We start from the raw sequence: 19,370 nt of genomic DNA, 5'->3' as shown, positions 1-19,370 counted from the left end.
CTGAACCTAAAGCTGCTCAGTTTAGGAAGGATGAGGAGGAGACAGAAGAATGTGTGGGTTTATTACACAAAACTGCAACGTTTTGGGAAGCTGGAGGGAAGACCACAGCTCAATGGAATGGGCTTGGACAAACCCGACAGACCGCAAACACACTCTTTCTCATAGTTTACGCAACTGCAATGGATGAAATATCAACACATTACTTCAAACGTGGTTTAAACGCCCTTGATCAATTTGCTGATATGATTGTAAACGGGATGCAGTCTGAAGAGGGACTTTTCCAGTTTCATGAGCACTTTTCCCACTCTTGCGTGAAATAGCTCTCAGGCAGCAACGCCTAGTTAGACGAGAGGTCTGAAGGTCGTTTACAGCGGCTGTAATAGAGAATAACATTATTTGAATTTTTCAATTTATAAAAAAACTCAGAAACATACAATTCTATTCAAAGCCAAGTTTTCAATATTCAAAAAGCCTTCGTGCATTTTCCATTTTCACAAATGCATCTAGATAAGTACTGTGTGCACTGTGCTTATCGATGTGAATAGCTGCAGGTGAAGCTTAAATAAACACTAAATGAAGATGCTGAGGGCACGGGCACCAGGCCAGATCATACCCTGAAATGTAAGATCAGGCCTGCCAGGAGGAAGGATACGCCCAAACAGCTGCTATCATTTGATCCAGGGCCTCCCTGGCAGTCATGTGACTGCACACCCTAATGCTGCTGTCAACTCGTTTCGAGGCTTGAACGGACACGGAGCTGCTCGAGGCTGTGACCGCCGCTTCTGCTGACAGGTTTTGACAGTGCAGGCCTGTCTGACACACTGCCAAGATAAAGTGTACTCTAACTGACGCCATTATCACTTTACAAGTGCCAGAATAAAGGAGGGAGGCAAGGCTGCAGAATGAGGTTCTCTTTCTAATGTCCAAGTACTTAACTTAACTAGGTATGAAGCATTACGTAAGGGAGGAGGAATAAATATGCAAACTGGAAAGATGTAGATGTAAAAAGTCAAATGTAACACAGCAATACAGTATATAAAAGCCTATATCTGTGCCTTAGAGTCATGGACTGAAATGTAACTATGGTAACAAGGTTTAAGTCATCATCCTCCTCATTTTCATGAAATCAAATCTTGCTTTTGCCTCTTTTTTTTTAATAAATAGTTGTGAAATCCATCAATATCGCACAGATTTCAAACTGCCTTCAAAGCATAGGCTGCATATAAAAGATGGATGGTGCCTCCAGGACTGAAAAGTAAAAGTGCTTCTAAACCTGTGTTACTTCCAGTCACCTCGTCTAGCCATAAAAGGTCCAAGGAGCTCGGAAGGAAAGAAACTGGACTTCTTCAGGTTTACATCTAAAAGATAAATATAATGTCTCACTTCATTTATGAGTCGTGTGACCCAGTGTTTTGAATTTTCCCTGTATTCCGATATTCATTGTTTATGTTTAAGTTCATTTAGTCATCTTAAGCTCCAAGGTTGCTCAGTTTTAGTTCTTTGTGTATTCGATGCCTTTGTGTCATCACTCCTCTGTTCAAGTCTCCCTTGTTGGTTCGTGTGTCTTTAACCTGTCATGTGTCATGTCTGCATCCCATTATGTTCCTGTTTTACTTTGAAAGTCTTGTTTCTATGTTCTATGCTTAGTGTTACTGATGATGTCATTCTAGTCAGCTGTTTTCCCCATGTGTTTCCACTTCCCCCGATCGCTTCCTGTGTGTATTTAGTCTGTGTTTTCTTTCAGTCTTTGTTTGCATGTCTAGCGACATCATGTCTCAGAGTTCTTCGTACTGATCAGGTTCATGTTCGGTTTATTTCATAGTTCCATAGTCACACGTACCTGTCCGGTTTCATGTCCATGTCTCTGGTTTCCCAGGTTAGTTTCAGGTTAGGGTTGGCCCTGTTCGCTCTTGCTTTGTTTTTGTGTTCACAAACGGCTCGCCTTTTGTTTAGAACTCAGTTCCATCTCCTACCGTGTCTGCATTTGGGTCCTACTATTCACTCAAACACACAATCAGCTCCCACTGACCGTGACATAAACAACTTTCCTTATAGGCTTAAAGTTTATTTGGATAATTTCAAGTCTTATCAGATACGAGATGTTTTTCTTTCTTTTTTTAAATTTGGTTACATTCAGAGCAAAACAGATGACAAAATACTAAAACAGTTCATGCTCTGGGGTACGGTTACATCAAGACTGATGTGTTTACGGGTGCAGGAAAGAAATTTAGTTTTTAAGCTTTTTTTTGAAGCACTCGCTAAAACAGGCTTTCAGATTAAAATACACCTTACTCTATCCAAGCTAGGTAGCATTTCATTGTCACTCCTCCCATCTAAACATGCTCATATCCTGCGATGGCAATGGTCATCTTCTATATACAGTCTATGATTGACACCCACATTAAATCCTGCTGATTACAAACCCCATTTGGGAACCTGCGACTATCAAGATCAGTTAATATCAGAGCTTTATTGTGTGATTTCGAAGCACCTTATTGTGTAAAGCCATGTCACCACTTTAGTTTTGTGCAAAAGCGTTGCATATCCCTAAATTACACAACAGCACATCTGAGACCATAACCTAGCACTACACTGAGCTGGAATGAATTTCTTGTGTTGTTTAAATTCCACTTATGCTTCTATCTGGCCAAGGATCTTTCTGCTTGTCTTGCAAATCTACTGCTGCACAACTCAACACCTCCACATCCTTCAACAAGATTCAACAAGTTTTTCTATTGCATAATTTGTCCTAACTCTCTTAATTAGCAGAAACGGAGCTGACATCTAAATCAGACCTGTGTTTTCTCGTTGTTTTAAAGACTGTGGGAAGTAGGAGAGCAGTCAGGAGTTCCAAACTTGTACAGCGGTTACATGTGTGCGTCACATGACAAATGATAAGATGCCTGAGGTTCAACAAGTGTCTGAGAAGAGCCCAGCAGTAGCAGTAGAGTGTGGGTGTCTATTTATCTTCTGTTCAGGGTGGAAAGGGCTGCAGCCACCCACTCTGTCTGGACACATTGCTTCCAGTCATTCCCATTTGCATGGCGATGACGGCAGACTTGTCAAGAAGAGAAGACCACATCCTGTGCTTCCCAACAAACTGACGAGGCCTCGCTATTATCTCCTTGTTTCTTCACTGACCACAAAAACAGCTCAGCTGAAATTACAATATCAGCTAGACAAAGATTAAGACTGATCGCCAAAACTATCAAATTTAGACATCCAGGAACTATTTGAAGAGTCATTTGTGACACCAAGGATGTCACTGTGTGTCATCTCTAGGGATAACATGACAGTGTGAAAGACGGTCTCAATATTTTACATTTCAAATCTTGCATTACATGCTTCTGGCAGGTTGGTGCAAAATACTTGGATTTCAACTTAAAAAGAAAAACGTGTGCTGAATTTACACAAAGTCCATGCTAGTGGCTGACCCGGTTTATAATATTTAAACTTCCTCTAGTTCTGCATTAACACCTTGATAAAATTAGATGTCAGTGGGGCTCCTGTGCTGCTGTGTTCAGGTCCAACAACTGCTAAAGCTACACTAAAACTGCTAATAAATGCAGAACAGCAGAAACTCTTCCTGAAATGTCTGTAACAAGGAAAGAAGAAGTCTCACTGGATAGAGCTTGCTTCCCCGTTTTGTTTAGAACTGTTTTAATTCGTCAAATCAGAGATCCAGCAAGGCCGGAAACACTCTCACAGATTCTTGTCTATGTTGACATGCCAGCGTCACACAGTTGCTGCAGATTTGTCTCCTGGAATCTCCTGTTTCAGCACATCTGAAAGGTTCTTAATTGGTTAGAGTACAGTGAACTCATTGTCCTGTTCAAGCTGTTTCAAATGATTTGATCTTATGGCATGGTGTGTTATCCTGCTGAAAGCAGCCATTAGAACATGTGTGTTCATAAAGAGATGATAAAGGGTCAGGAACAGTCCTTGGGCATGCTGTGGTGTTTAAATGATACTTAGTTGGTGCTATGGGGGCCGAAAGTGAGCCAAGAAAGCATCCACTCCACAACACCACCAGCCTGAAGTGTTGCTATAAGCAAGGATGGATCTGTGATGGATATGTGTTCATGATGTTTGAGCCAAATTGTCGTGAGTGACAGGTGTGGCACCTGATGCGGTCTTCTGCTGCAGAAGTCCACCTGCTTCAAGGTTCCACATGTTGTGCCATCAAAGATGCTTCTGCATACCTTTACAGCAACAGTAGGTCAAACTAACTTAGCTGTGCCATAGCTTCCCTACACTTAAAACCTAACACAGCATTTAAATCCATATATACTCTTTATTTTCAGTTTTGGTCTCCCCTCTGGCTTCTTGCTATCAAAGCTATTGTGCAGCGTTTCATTAGCAAAGCGGCTGAGCAGGATAAAAGCTCTGTGAGCAAGCGAGGTCAACGACTGTCAGTTAGCTTGCTCACTAACAGGACTAGAAGTCATATTTGTGAGCTTAAGTCATGTCTGTTTTGTCGTGTTTAAAGTCTCTAAATAAAACACATTTAATGACACTTGGGTTTAAATTTTAAAAGGTTTGGAAAGCAGAAATGAAATTCTTTGCAAAGCACTGTCTCATTTCTATTTGAGAGCTGGAGTTAAAACTTTAAATGTTTTCTGAAGATTTCATCTATAAAAAGGAGCGACTGGTTTAAACTGTGGCGGTAAGCTTTTCTTCAGACATGAGGGAGTCTATTTTATGGGAAAAGTCTTTACTTGACAGTGATTGATATTTTTAAGGAGAGAGTATGACAAAACAAGTTTCCATCTTCGAAAAGAAAAAACCTCGGTGGCCGTCAGCGTCTCGGAGCTGTCCGATGTGGAAATGTTGGTCTGAAACTTCAGCTTCACCGTTCAGCCTTTTGTTCCCAGCAGTCTGTAAAAGGCATCCAGTGTGGTAAAGATGTTAAGAAGTCACATGCTAAAAAAGCTAATTATACGGTGGGTGATTTTACCAGTCTAGGTCCTTCTTTGGGAACACACAGGCTCCCCTCGAGTTACAGTAAAAGTGGCAGACGATCGGAGGTGGCACATGGTAGAAATACTTCAGGGAAACCCATCCGCCAACCTCACCGGCCCCTCCGCATAGCTGTATGCAAAGCTTGTGTGAGTCAGCCGGGACTGTTCCTCAGGTTGGTGTCTGAGGTGAATCATGCCTTCCTAACTTCAAAACAAATCCATGTGACATGTTGAACGCTTCCATCTGTGACTGGAGGGCAGGTCTGTATCCAGTGGAAACATATTCATTCGTCCCAGCGAAGTGACAAATTCGAACTGGCAAATCAATCTCAGGATTAATCAGAAATAAATGTCGGCAAGTTTTCAGCTTTCAGAATCAACACAACACAAAAAGATGCTGAAAAGCCTTATAAAATCATTTCATCCATTGCTAATGCCAAAACTATTTATTATAGCAGCAGCAAGTCAACTTCTATATTCAACCAACCCACCAACAGTTGTCTTCTGCACCACAGTGAATTACTCGCGGTCTGTCAGTATGACACACAAACACACACAGACACACACAACACGATGAAAACCTTGCAGAGAAGGGTTCAGTTGCTCGAGTTGCAGCGGGAGTTAAACCTCTCACTAGGGGCTCGTGCATTATAAAGGAAAACACATGGTGCATCCATCCTGCATTTATGATGTCTTAATTTTTATTATGGCCACTCAAAGCTGCCACATCAAGGAGAAGACATGAGGCATGATGGTTTAGGCAGACGACGAGAGCAGGGGGGACCCCGACCCAGAATCCTTTTCAAGAGTCTGACCGCAGCGAGACCAAAGACAGTTCGCCCACATCAAAACTCTGCCTGGGGACTAAGTGAGCCTCAAGAGGCCAGTAACGTTTATCACGCAGGTCCCTGCTAAGTTACTGACTGAATTCATACACCTGACAGGAGTGGAACCCTTTGAAACTGCTCCGTGTTTTAACTGAAAGCAGGAGGGTAAATTTGATTTGGAGCAATATTAAGTGGATAGGTGGCCAGTGCAAATAAACATTTATTAGACCAGAACCCTGCAGGGATGACATAAGGTGCTTTAAACGACGATGGTGGGTACAAGTCTGGTAAGACCAGGGGTTGAATCCAAATGCATACAATTTAGAGAATCAAGGGTTATTTATATTATGGCTACAGGTGAACCAACGTTTTACAGTTATAAAGAGCAGCATCTAATAACTGAATTAGAGCTCGTACTCAGTTTGAGTGATGAGCTTTATTGTCACTTTAAGATATTTTGTTTTTGCCCTCTGAAAGAAGTTGTACTTGATCTTTGTTTAGTTAACATTTTTCAATAAGTCGTGTCTCTACTTTAAAACTCTTTTGTTTGTAAGTAGAGATAAATGGTTCAGCACACCGTGTTAGGGTTAATTTACTTAAGAGGTGCTAGGACACAGAATTTTGTTACCACTGTAAACAGCCTCTTTGCTAAGTTAAGCTAACCTACAGGTTTTAGCTACATATTTAAAGTGGATAGACAGAAAATTACTAAAATATTAAACTGTTCATATCTGATGTTCAAAATAATGTCAACAGGTCCTTATCTGGTATCATTTCTTAGTAAAACTGTCCCTGTTTGTTACAATTACTTTTTACAACGAGGACTTTCAAAGTTAAAGTCCTAATTTGTATCTAAGACCTCCTAAAATTTGTTTCAAGTACTTGGAACAGCAGTCAGCCATTTTCCTCACTCAGACCATAAACCTTCAGAACAAATTTTACACATGCCCCCAAACCAAGAGTGACATAATCATGACACATGCAGTAGTTCCAGGATCCATCACTAGAGCAGACTTCAAAAAGTTGTCATAGCAACTTCCTGGACAAACATCCGCCCAAAACTGTGGCAGATGTCCATTGTGTTAAAGTGTGTACAGTAAAAGCCATTTAATGCAGTGTGGTAATTATTGTTGTGGAATTTAAACTCATCTGGCTTCCATTAGGGTCTGTCCTGGTGTATTTCCATGAGGGAGGCAGCTGTCTGGAAAACAATCCCGAGGATAGAAGTTTCCGGGGTGGATGCTTCCAAGCACTAAAGTGCTGATGGAGTAGTGATGGAAATGGCCGGTGGTGTCTTCTGGTGGTCAAGCCACCTGCTTTGTCATCATAGGCAAGTGTTTAAGGACAGGAAGAATGTTTGCTGTTGGGCTCTTTCTCAAGATAAAGGCCTTCAACTCCATGCAAAAGTTATGAAATGTTTAGAGCTGACAGAGTAGTCCTTTAGATAAAAAGGTATAGGAAACCACAAAAACTAAGAATTAATGCACTCATTTGTTTCAAATTACTTTACATTTACGAAACCAGTAAACCTGAATCTAAAAAGTTACTTTTACACTGAAAGGCAAAGAAGTTCATTTCTGTCCGTGAAAATCACGCTGGATATCTAAACTGATTTGAACTGGATCTATGAAAGGATGCCACATCATTTGATGGAAAAGAAAAGGATCAACCTACAGTGGGCTGAATTCAAAGACACCCCGGGAATTAGAAACACGGGACACTAGTCCAATTTGCTAAAATGTCATTGCAGTAACTCAAAATAGTGAGCAGTAGTTTTTATTGCCCCCATGTGCTGGTGTGCATGTTTCTTGGGATGGGATGACAGATAGTGTCCTGAGAGATTTCCCCCCAGATCTGGAACAGGGAATCACCGGTAGATGGTTCTTATATCGCACTTTTGTACTCTAAATGAGCACTTGCCTCATACACCCATTTACACAAGCACTTTGTTTTATGCAAGTGCTTTCTAGCTAAAATCCACACACAATTATACTCCAATGGACGTATGAGAGCAACTGGGGGTTAGTATCTTGCTCAAGGATATTTGGCATCCAATTAGTAGCTGACCTGCTCTACCAACTGAGCTAAAGTCACCCCAAAGTACAACTTAGGTACAACCTGGCGGTGATGGATGGAGCAAAACATAATTTCTCAGAAACTTTTAGAAACTTATAAATGGTGAAAGGTATTTTAGAAAAGAAAAAGGGGAAAACCAAACAAAATCTAACTCTTGTTTGGAGTGTGTCCTTTAAAACCTCTTCTTTTGGATGGCTCAGTCTTTCTGTGGTTAGTCATGAACCATACCCTGCTGAGACCAGAGGGTGTGTGTTTTGTTGTTCATAGCTGTACAAACCAGAGCAGGAGGCAAGTCATCCTACATGACTGGAATCCCCCCCTAATCCAGACCGGAGACTCTACACAAACATTTATGCACAGCATGGAAACACAGTCACATTATGCAAGTATTTTTTCTAGCTGTTAAGATATTCACAAAGGTGTTTAGATAGCTTGCAATAACAGTGTTTTGATTAAACTGGCAGAGAGGATCTCTACCCGTTATCTTAGTCATCTCACAAACACTCAACCTTCTGGTGCGTTTGCTCATCTCGGATCTACCACGGTTGTTCATTACATTTGACACAGGTTCATTTCAATACTTCTATCAGATTATGTAAGATTAGAAGGTTAGGGTATGATACACAAAATTATATTTCCTCACTGCATAGTTAAAATCTGACCTAAATGTGAATGTGTATTTAAAAACAACATTCAAGGAAGAATGATCATGTTATTGCTCACAGTTTTCATCATTTGTAGACATCGAGTTTGTGATAAACTGTTGCATGTAGATTAAAGGCGTTACAAAGGACAAAAGACTCTGTATTGAAAAGTTACCCAATAACTTTTTTTGTGGTTTGTGGGTAATGAAACGGATATTCAGCTTCCTTACAAAATTAAAAAAAAAAACAAAAAAAAAACTGACTCCCCTCCGTGAATCGCTACCTTATCGTAGTGGAGGGGTTTGTGTGTCTCAGGGATCCCAGGGGCTATGGAGCTTTTGCCCCCTGGTAGGGTCTCCCATGGCAAGTTGGTCCTGGGTGAGGGACCAGACAACGAGCGATTCAGATGACTCTTATGAGAATATCACCTGGAGCCAGGCCCGGGGAGGTTGCCCAAGGGCGAGCGTCTGGTGGCCGGGCCTTAGTACATGGGGCTCGGCTAGGCACAGCCCGAAAAGGGGACATGGGCCCATCCTCCTGCAGGCAACCACCCGCAGGAGGCGCAGTAGAGGTCGGGTGCACTGTGTGCCGGGCAGCAGCCAGGAGCAGAGGCCCTGGCGGGCTACCAAGACTGGCTGGGAGGAGGCCCTGGGGCAGACCCAGGACATGCTGGAGAGATTATATCTCTGGGCTGGCCTGGGAACGCCTTGGTGTTCTCCCGGACAAGCTAGAGGAGGTGGCTGGGGAGAGGGAGGTCTGGGCCTCTGCTTAACCTGTTGCCCCCGCGACCCAAGCCCGGATAAGCGGAAGATGGATGGATGGACAAAAACTGTTTGGCGATTTCCCGGATTTTTTCTTTACTTTTCAAATCTGGAAACAAACAACAACAAAAAACCCACCAACAAAACATATCTGAATTCCTGGGCTAACTTACTGCTAAGCAAAAACTTTTGAGGGCAAAAAAGCTGAAAAGCTAAATGACATGAAACTAAATGGTGTGAGAGTGTTTGCCCTCTTCCTGATTTCCTATTTTTTTGCATGTTTGTCACAGTTAAATGTTTCAGATCATCGAACAAATTTAAATATTAGACAAAGATAACACAAGTAAACACAAAATGCAGTATCTAAATGAAAGTGTTTATTATTAAGGGGGAAAAAAATCCAAACCTAGAAGGGCCCTGTGTGAAAAATTGATTGACCCCTAAACCTAATAACTGGTTGAGCCACCCTTCGCAGCAACAACTGCAATCAAGAGTTTTTTGATAACTGGCAGTGAGTCTTTTACATCACTATTCTTTGCAGAATTGTTGTAATTGAGACACATTGGAGGGTTTTTGAGCATGAACCGCCTTTTAAAGGTCACGCCACAGCACAGGGGTGGGCAACTCCAGGGCTCGAGGGTCGGTGTCCTGCAAGTTTTAGCTATTACCCTGGGTCAACACACCACAATCACATGATTAGTTCATTACCTCTGGAGAACTTCAAGACATGTTGAGGTCATTTAGCCATTTAAATCAGCTGTGTTGGCTCAAGGACACATCTAAAACCTGCAGGACACCAGCCCTCGATGCCTGGAGTTAACCACCCCTGCCACAGCATCTAGATCGGCCACTCCAAAGTCTTTATTTAGTTTTTCTTAAGCCATTGAGAGGTGGACCTGCCGGTGTGTGTTTTGGATCATTGTCCCGCTGCACAACCCAAGAGCTCTTGGAGTAATTTTGGTCGGTTGGTTGCTCCTGGGAAGCTTCACCACTGTTCCAAGTTTTCTTGATTTGTAGATAATGGTTCGGTGTGGTTCAATGGAGTCCCAAAGCCTTGGGCCTTAAGCCTTTCCAGACTGACAGATGCCAGTAACTTTGTTTCTCAGTGGTTTCTTTAGATCATGGTATGATATGGGCTCAACAGGGCTGCCAATAATCAGACCTGATTGTGTTTAGTGAAACTGAACTCAGCTTTCCAAAAAATGTGGTCAATCACAACTAATTTAGGATTTAAGAAGATGGGCAATTACTTTTTCACACAGGACCGGGAAGGTTTGGATTACTTTTCTCCCTTAAATCCCTGAAATTATCGTTTAAAAACTGCATTTTGTATTTACTCGGGTTATCTTTGTCTAATGTTAAAATTTGTTTGATAATCTGAAACATGCAAGTGTGACAAATATGCAAAAAAAATAGGAAATCAGGAAGGGGGCAAACACTTTTCACACCACTGTAGTTGATTATCATCAAAAGTATTCTGGTTCAAATCCAAATTTGCACTTATTATTCCTGAACGCTTTCTATGACTGAAATGTATTTAGGAGACTTCAACAGCTTGATTGCTTTCAAATGTAGATCAATTCCAGCTCATTTATCAGCACTGCTGCAGTGTTTTGCAGAGTACCGCCCTTTCCCGCTGCTTGCACAGCTGGTATGAATACAGATTAGCTTTGCCACATCCAGCTGTTCCAAACCATCTTCCTCCTTGATCTTCTCCTTCTCTCCTCCCTGTGTACCATGTCTTAATTAAAAACAGTAGCAGTGCTGACATTTGGGCCGAGCCCTGGTATGCACGCTGCACATGGCTGCCTTCCCTCCTCCACTGTCCAAAGAGTTGCTTATTCCTCCTGTCAAACACCCCTAACTTTAACATTTAAATGTGTACAAATGGATCAGTTCTACACAAAAATGGACTTTTCAACGAGGGAATGATGGGAGAAGCTACCCATTGAGGCCATTAGCTGTTTTTATGTACCACGCTGTTAACATGGGAGTATATAGACCATAGACTTTACATAAAAAATGGACAAAGCCACCGTGAAATTACCCATTGGTTTTGGCTTCGCCATGTTGGTTTTTTATAGCCAGAAGTAGAAGTAGCAGAATGAGAGGGAGCTAAATTGTCAGCTAACGCTGGCAAGCTCGGTAAGCAGATTACATCTGGAAGCTGCACAGGTATTATCGACAGTCACATTAATAAAATCCCTGAGACAGAAGACTAATAAAAGCCTAGAACTTATTCAGTGAAACTGAACTATGATCTCAGATGGTTTGTGCCACAAAGTAAGTCATATTATTTGAAAATGAAAATGCTCCAACTGCACAAACACAGTGAACATGTCTAGTTCAGTTACTCCAGTTAGCTGAGGGGAGGTCTAGCAGACACCGACTGGCTACAGCTGCCTATGACAGGACACCTGTCAATCAAATCACACCATGCAGGCTTTCTCACTTTATTACTGATGTCCTAATAACCTCTACAGATGAATGGGATCACGTGAAGCTTGAATTTGTAATTCTCATAGAAATGACAACTAATAAAAGGGTCGTGAGCCTGCCTATGCATAGGCCCCAGATTTGTCTCTCGGGTCTAGACCGGAGTTGTCGGGGGTGAAGTAAATTGAATACATTTATGTTTGACAAGTTTAAGTTCCCACTCTGCCTTTTGCTCCGTTTGAATAAACACTTGATCCCAGCATTGAGGGATTTAATTCATGCCTTGGCGAGCTGTAATTTTCTTCACAAAGTTGCACGAAACTGTAGCAAACCATGAAGTTAAAGCCCAGTGTAAACACGGTTAAAGAAACACTCGATGCAGACTCTTGACATCTGCTTTACGTCCCAAATATCATAAACGAAACTGCATATTTAAAACATCCAGCTCTCCTTTGTTTTAATGTATTTTCTGTGGGAACAGGAAATTGGAGTGGGATATAGTGCAGGAAGGAATTACTCAAAGAGAGACTGCAAGGACGTTTTCTTGGAAAAATCACGTGGTCCGAGATGAGTAGAGGCAGCTGAGCGGCTTTCACGGACAGTACCAACTGCCAGCAGTGTGTCACTGTGACCTTTGAACTCTCGAAGTGTGCGGAGACACGGGCAGGGGAAAATACATTTGACGTCACAAGAGAACATTTTGTATTTGTGCGCTGTCGCGTTACTCACAGGTGCAGGTTTGGATCGGCGATTGTTTTTGCTAGCATCACTGAGCTGAAAGGTTTGACTGAATGATTCCATTCACTCCATGCATCATAACGCACCGAGGCCAAATCTGCACACAGCCACTTCATTTCTGCTCCATCTTTTCCGAGACCTAATACTGCCGGAGCCCCTGGAAACTGGGAAAGAAGCATCGCTTTTCCTTTAGAGTGAAAGGAATGTGGCACAGTGTTGATGGCTTTTGCAGGACTGGCTCACCCAGGACCCGTCTGTCCTTTTTCTTCAGGAGCAGGAATGTAGGTTAGTGAATTGATTATCGCTAATAAGGCCTGTCCAGGTCCCTATTAAAGCACAACCGCAGAGGAGCTGGACCTAAATAGCTGCACTCAAGTGGAGTCTGGACATGTACTTAACACTGAGTTTCAAACAAATCTCTGTTTATTTAAAATGAATAGACTGGACTGCAGTAGTGGCTGTGTCCTGTTATTAAAATATATTGGCTAACCATCTGTAATGTCAACCACGTGTGAGATCGCTCAGATATTACAAGGAACTCATTGAGAGCAGTTTTTGTCAGTCAGTGTTTTCAAAGATGGGACCAACAGGCATTTAAAGAGTTTTGGCCAAGCCTACGCTCTTTGTGCTAGAGGTACACCTTCTGTCTGATGTAAATGTTGCCATCAGTGAGTGTAAGCGCGGCTCTATGTGTGTGTTCACATACCAGCCAATTTGCTGTGGTGACTATACTACAAACCAGCAACACATACTTATTCCAAATGGACTAGAAAGTAGTCAGCTTAAGCCTTGCAACATCATTGTGGATGTGATGGCGCTACAGCACTATTTTAAAATATTTATCATTTCTGTTAAGCAACTATTAGTTTGTGGCAAAAAGCAATCTTCAATTCTGAAAATGTAGCCAGTACAGAAGTGCCCGTACAGCATTTCCTTTACTGTCCACACGAGGCCGGCTCTAAAAGCAAGCTCATCCCTTTTTATATCGTGGTACAAGGTGGACCAGGACGAGCATTGACAGAGCCCTACAAAATGACCTCCAGCAGGCCACTGGTGTGAATGTGTCCGACCAAACAATCGTCCTCTGGTTGGGCCTGTGCTCACTGCCCAGCACCATAGCATAGAGCACCAGAATTGGCAGCACTGTGCTTTTCACAAATGAAAGCAGGTTCACGCTGAGCACATGTGACAGATGTGAAAGGGTCTAGAGCAGCTGTGGACGATCTTATGCTGCCTGTAACGTCGTCAGGACTGGTTTAGTGGTCAGTGATGGTCTGGAGAGCATATCGATGGAGGAACACAAGGGTGAATGACAATGCCCGGTTTCATGTGGTGATAGTATGTACGCAGCTCCTGGAGGATGAAGGAGTCGATACCAATGTCTGACTCCCGCATGCACCAAACCTAAATCCAATAGTACACCTCAGAAACATCATGGTTCAGTCTAACGCTGCCAGGTTTTACCTCAGACTGGCCAGGAGCTCAGTGATGCCCTGGTCCAGATCAGGGAGGAGAGCTTAGGAGACCTTTTTGAGTTTCATTTTTTCACTTTTTGAATTAAGCTCTCTGTAGATAGATCATTTTCATTCCAGTGAAATGATGTGTCATCCTTTGGTGCCTAATACATTACTCAGTCCAAAATAAATATCCAGCATTCTTTTGTCCCATTGAGATGTGACAGTTTTTCAAACTAATGCTTTAACTTGTTTAAGCAGTGTATATATTACAATGTGCCAGAGAACATTAAAAGCTGAAGCTTCAGATGATTTTCTGCTGCTTAATTATGCTAATGACAAATTCACTCACACGTTGATTTGGCCTCTTGTTATGCGACAACATTTAGGAGAGACAGGAGGCCTGAATTAGTAAGAAACGGATACGTTTGAGTTACAGACCAGGTAAGACTAAACAGAGGAGATTCAGGGTAACATGACCTCCTGATGCTGCTTGAAAAAAGCAGCAATCCACAGCAATGATAAACTGTGGAATTTTCCACTTCCCACAAAGTCCATGAAATTAAACTGTTCTATAAATATTATCTCGTCCACAAGGTTACATGATTCTTAAAACAGTAACTCATCAACTGTCTCAGTTTCCTGTTCTGTTAAACATTATGGAAAATTTCAAACGCCTGAATTACATACAGTATGCTTAGACAGATGGAAAAAAGTGGCAGGGGAATCCTGATACTGTGATGTCATGTTTCTAAGTTTAACCCTGCCTGAGCACCCTCCGCCCTCCCAGTGTGTGATGTCAGCATCCTGCGAACCCCATAGACACCCTTAACCTCTGACCTGACGATGAGTCACTTGACCATCTTCCCTAAATTAACTTTCCCTCTCCCCCTCCCACATGCACCTTCCCACTGTTGTTCGTGTTTCTGGGAAAAGCTGTTTTTTTTGGTTGTTGTTTTTTTACAGTTTCTGATCAGAAGAAACCATTTACCAGATGAACTCTGTTTGAAGCAGTTAATAAAGAACACCGTGATACTTGCTAAAGAATGCCACACTTGTGTAAAGGAAAGCAACATGACTAAACACACGTACCTGTTTGGGCTTCTTACTCAAATAAGTAAATGATTCTCAGAAATGCAGGTTATTTTTGTCTGCTCTCCCAGAAATCAACTGAAATTAAAACAGGTGACCAATAATGTAAATACTGGTTTGTTTCTTCTTAAATTTTTACTAGTGACCAGGAGAGTGGTGCACTTTATTCAGCTCAGATATGTTGACTACAAGCTTAACCTTATCACGAAGGTTCCTGTTGCTAGTCAGCTACGTGTCAGTAGCTGGCAATGGGGCATTTGGATCTTACTAACAGTTTTGAGCTAACTAATGAGGACTAAGGAGAGCAGAATGCAGACCAAATTTTCTATAATCTGAAAAATAACTTGGAAACCCCCCCTAACTATCACTTCAAGGTAATAGTGTTATACTTGTAGTAGTGCTGTCAATGTTAAGTCGTTAATTACTGCGTTAGCTAAACGCGTTAACGTAGTCATCACGATTAACGCACTCAACCCGTGTGGAGCGCAGAATGGACAAACTTCGGACAAACTGCCCAAAATGCGTTGACAGAGACATTCCAGCGACTTTGAGACAGTGTACGCTCCAGATTAGTACATTTTTAATTGCATTAGTAGTGATGACGGCGTTAACACGTCTGAGCTGCATTAACGCCTAATAACCCCTCACACGAACTAATCTGCGTTAAGTCAACTGACAATTTTGACGCGTTAATATGTTAATGTTGACAGCACTAATTTATAGACTATTTGGGGACAGCAATCATGCTAACATTGTCATGGTCCGGGTGTGTTCCAGTGTGTCTCCCTCCGAGCCGGCATCTCCACCCCTGGGAGGGGCCTCAGTGTTCTGCTGATTGCTCACACCTGTGGGTAATTTAGACGGGGACTCATACGGCCAGCGCACTCAACCTCTCTTCGCCAGATTCTCAGCTAACCCTAGTTAGTGCAGGCCACCACCGTGATTTTGCACTCGCTTTGTGAATTACCTTGTCTCATCGTGTGGTTCTCTCATAGCCACACCAAGCTGCCAAACACTAATCTCTGCCGAAGAGCTCCAACCCGGACGCTGGACCACCTGACAGTCCCACAGGTTGTTCACCCGAACCACCTGCCTGCCTCCCTGCCAGGAATCTCGGACCACACACCCGGACCACTCACCCCTCCACGTCACCACCGACCACCCGCGGCAAGTACGCAGTACGAAGGAAGATTCAGAACGAACAGCTTATCCATATTTCTCCTGAACCATACCTGAACGTCTGTACTCTTTTCACAGTAACTCTGACCCTTTCCCTGGACCCAGTGTGACTCTCCCTCCAGCCCAATCCCCGGAACTGCTGTTTCCACTGACCAAGACCAGGGCCCGTATCCCTAAAGATTCTGAGAATCCTCTCAGAGAGCTCCTAACTTAACCTAAAAATTCCTTGCCAGGAGTTTTAGCTTAGAAGTGATTCCAGAACATTTTCAGTGAACTCTGAGCAAGGAATGGATGGAAAATCCTATCTTAGTGAGGAGGTGTGGTTGACCCCGTTGCTAGGTATGAGTCATCATTTCAAAAGCCGTGATTGGTTGATCCTACAAGTTTGATGGAAATGAGCTTTTGGTGATAATGAGCAAAGGATGTACCCTCAAATCAATAAACATATTATATACTCTAATCTTATGCTGACTGTAATTGTAAATAATATTTCACATTCAAGAAAATATCTGGAAAATGAATAGTAAGCTGTAGGGGTTATAGCCATTAGAATCTAAAATATGTGAAAACTTAAACTCATTACACCCTGTTCAAATAATGATTCGTGTCTTATTTGCTCATATTAATATCCTAGCTGACATATTTTGTACTTTCACTCCCATATGGACCCCGTTGAAAACAAGATGGCCTATCTCAAGAGGCTGTCCTTAATGAAGTAGAAATCACAACGTTACAAGTCCAGTGTGGTCTTAACGAGGGTAACACGGCTCAGCTTTTAGCAATGTCTGTGATTGCAGACCCAAGTCATCACTGCTGCATTGTTGCATTTTCCCGGTTGCCAAATACCTCAGGGTTGTGATTACTTTCGTCTCCGGTGTAATAGCGTTGTGGCGTCGAGTTGGTGAAGTAATTGCATCTCTAAGGAGATCCACCACAAACATGATTCCTGCACGATCCAGTCTGTAGCATCTCAATAATTCCCTGTCATCCAGTGTTTGCAGGACATCTCTCCTGCCTCTTCTGTTGGCCATTTTGTGCAGCTGCTTAGGGGAACTCCTAAGCCACTAAAAGTCCTCTTCCCTGCTCTTAGCAGATCTCGCCTTAGGAGCCCTTTTAAGCGCTAGGAATCTTGAGGAATAGCTTTTATATTAACTGGGATTGTCATGTCACTTTTAGGGGAAATTCTAAGAAAACGTCATGACTCTGAGAATTTTCTTAGAATTTGGCCGCTAGGAGCCACTTTTTGCACAAAGATTCTTTAGGGATACGGGCCCAGATTGCTTACTTAGCCCAGGCTGCTTAAGACCCCTTTGATTCAGTTGTGGCATTTCGCACTTGTTAACCTCACTTTCCAGTTTATGAACACTTACTGAGTAAATAAACGTCGTCTCTAAAACTACTTACGTGCTTGTTCGGCGTCCAGCATTTGAGTCCTTTCACTTTTGAGGCGGCCTCGGCCGTGACAAACACTTACACTTACACCTGGGTCATCTAAACGACATCGATCGAAATGACATCGTACTTTAAAACAGATCACGCCATTTTATTAAACTTCCTTAAAATACATTTGCAGAGTAAAGTCAAGGACGTTTTTGCTCATAGGAAATGTTAATATGAATGTTACTCTATTGCACTGTACAGTGACGCAGTCAAAACACTTGTGAATAGAAACAGAATTTAAGATAAAATTATACAAAAGTGGAAAACTTTTTCTTGTTGTAGGACGTTGCTAGGAGTTGCTGGGCCATGAAAACTTATGCTACGAAGTTTTCGGTGCAACGTTTTCGTGCTGATTTTAATCCCAGAGGACGTTTGGAACTCTGCAGTTGCTGAGTTAGCAAAGAGTTGGTGGGTACGCTTTACCACACAGAGACGCCGCTCTCTAAGATTTTGTGGTTGAGTTTCTAAACTGTGTAGTTCTTTCAGTGATGGCGTCCTACCATGCTTAAATTCACTGAGCACTGTTTTGGGGTGGCTGTGGCTCAGGACAAAGACGTGTACCTGCTGCTCAGTTCATCAACACCAAAGCAGCTTAAACTGATTAACAACGCCTCCAAAACTTAACTGACCAGATCAATATCCTGAAAGTTTAACTGAGTTGATGATAAACTCTGATTAAAGTGTTCCTTTCATTTTTTTGAGGAGTGTAATAACATTATGAGCCACATTATTGCCAGTTAAGTCAAATTTAAAAAAAATCTTTTAACATTTTTTTTAAATGTACATAACAGATTTTTGGGTTTTTTGGGTTTTTTCTTCTCCTGTTCTCAGCACTGAATCCGGCTTCGGCATTCTCTCAACCTTAAGGAATTTGTCAAAGCTATTTCCATGCTGTCATATGCGCATGTTTATGGTTAGGCCTGGTGTCTCATTGTCTCATGCCGTAATACAACATAGTCATTTTGTGGGGTTTCCTGACCGCACACACACCAAATATGTACAGTACAGTACAGCAGGGGAGCCTGCGTCTGAGCAGCGAGTGCTGCGGTTGCATTTGGCCTGCCTGAGTAGGAAGTTACTGACCGTTCATCATATTTTATTGTAGGGGGAGTCCCATTGTGAGCAGGATCATGGGTCAGGGCCATGTTTGTGTTTCTTCTTCTGATGTCTTAACTACACATCAAATGACAGACATGCTGGAGTTGGTAACCAGTGAGCATCTGCTCAAATATTCAGTGAAGATAACATGCTGAGTAGCTCAACATCAGGCCGTCATGTCATTTTGTAAAATTCAGCTGCAACAGTGGGGAGGTGAACAGCCACCAATATCAAACTTGTACAGACTGGTTTCAGATAGCAAGCCCTGAGCTCATTTCCAACTATTCAAACTCTATTGTTCAGATAAAAGCAACAGTGATAGCTAAGGTTATCTAGTAACGTCATTCCATACCAGAGAAACAATGACATCACTTGTGTCCTTACAGCCATTTATTGGTTTGCTCTACTTTCCTAGACACAGAGACAGAATAACTGGCTTGCACTTCCTTTATTTGGAACAATATCAGGCAAGCAAGGTCACAGTCTAAGTCCACTACTCCTTTATGTTCAGCAAAGAGGCCTGCATTCGATTTCTTGCATTTTCAGGAGTGCTAAATGATAAAAAAGGGCAGATCACCAACCTGCATTTTGCCTTTTTTAAAACAAACAAACAAACAGTTTATTAATGCAGATAAAGACTAACAGCTAAATATTTATTACGTTG

At 42.3% G+C, this 19,370-nt stretch overlaps 1 protein-coding gene and 1 long non-coding RNA gene across 3 annotated transcripts in view; one reads left to right on the top strand and one right to left on the bottom strand.

The window, feature by feature from the left end:
• Window positions 1-19,370, bottom strand: part of syn3 (synapsin III) — a 136,755-nt gene that overhangs the window by 27,697 nt on the left and 89,688 nt on the right. The gene's annotated exons all lie outside the window — the stretch shown is intronic.
• LOC106674576 (uncharacterized) lies at window positions 15,775-17,465 on the top strand. Its single transcript, XR_001341545.4, has 3 exons — window positions 15,775-15,909; window positions 15,985-16,160; window positions 16,247-17,465. It is a non-coding gene; the product is annotated as an uncharacterized LOC106674576 (long non-coding RNA).

The sequence above is a fragment of the Maylandia zebra genome, linkage group LG17 (assembly GCF_041146795.1).
Source record: "Maylandia zebra isolate NMK-2024a linkage group LG17, Mzebra_GT3a, whole genome shotgun sequence".
Taxonomy (NCBI): Eukaryota; Metazoa; Chordata; class Actinopteri; order Cichliformes; family Cichlidae; genus Maylandia; species Maylandia zebra.
The sequence above is the reverse complement of the archived record's forward strand: the minus strand, read 5'-3'. Positions and strand labels throughout refer to the sequence as shown.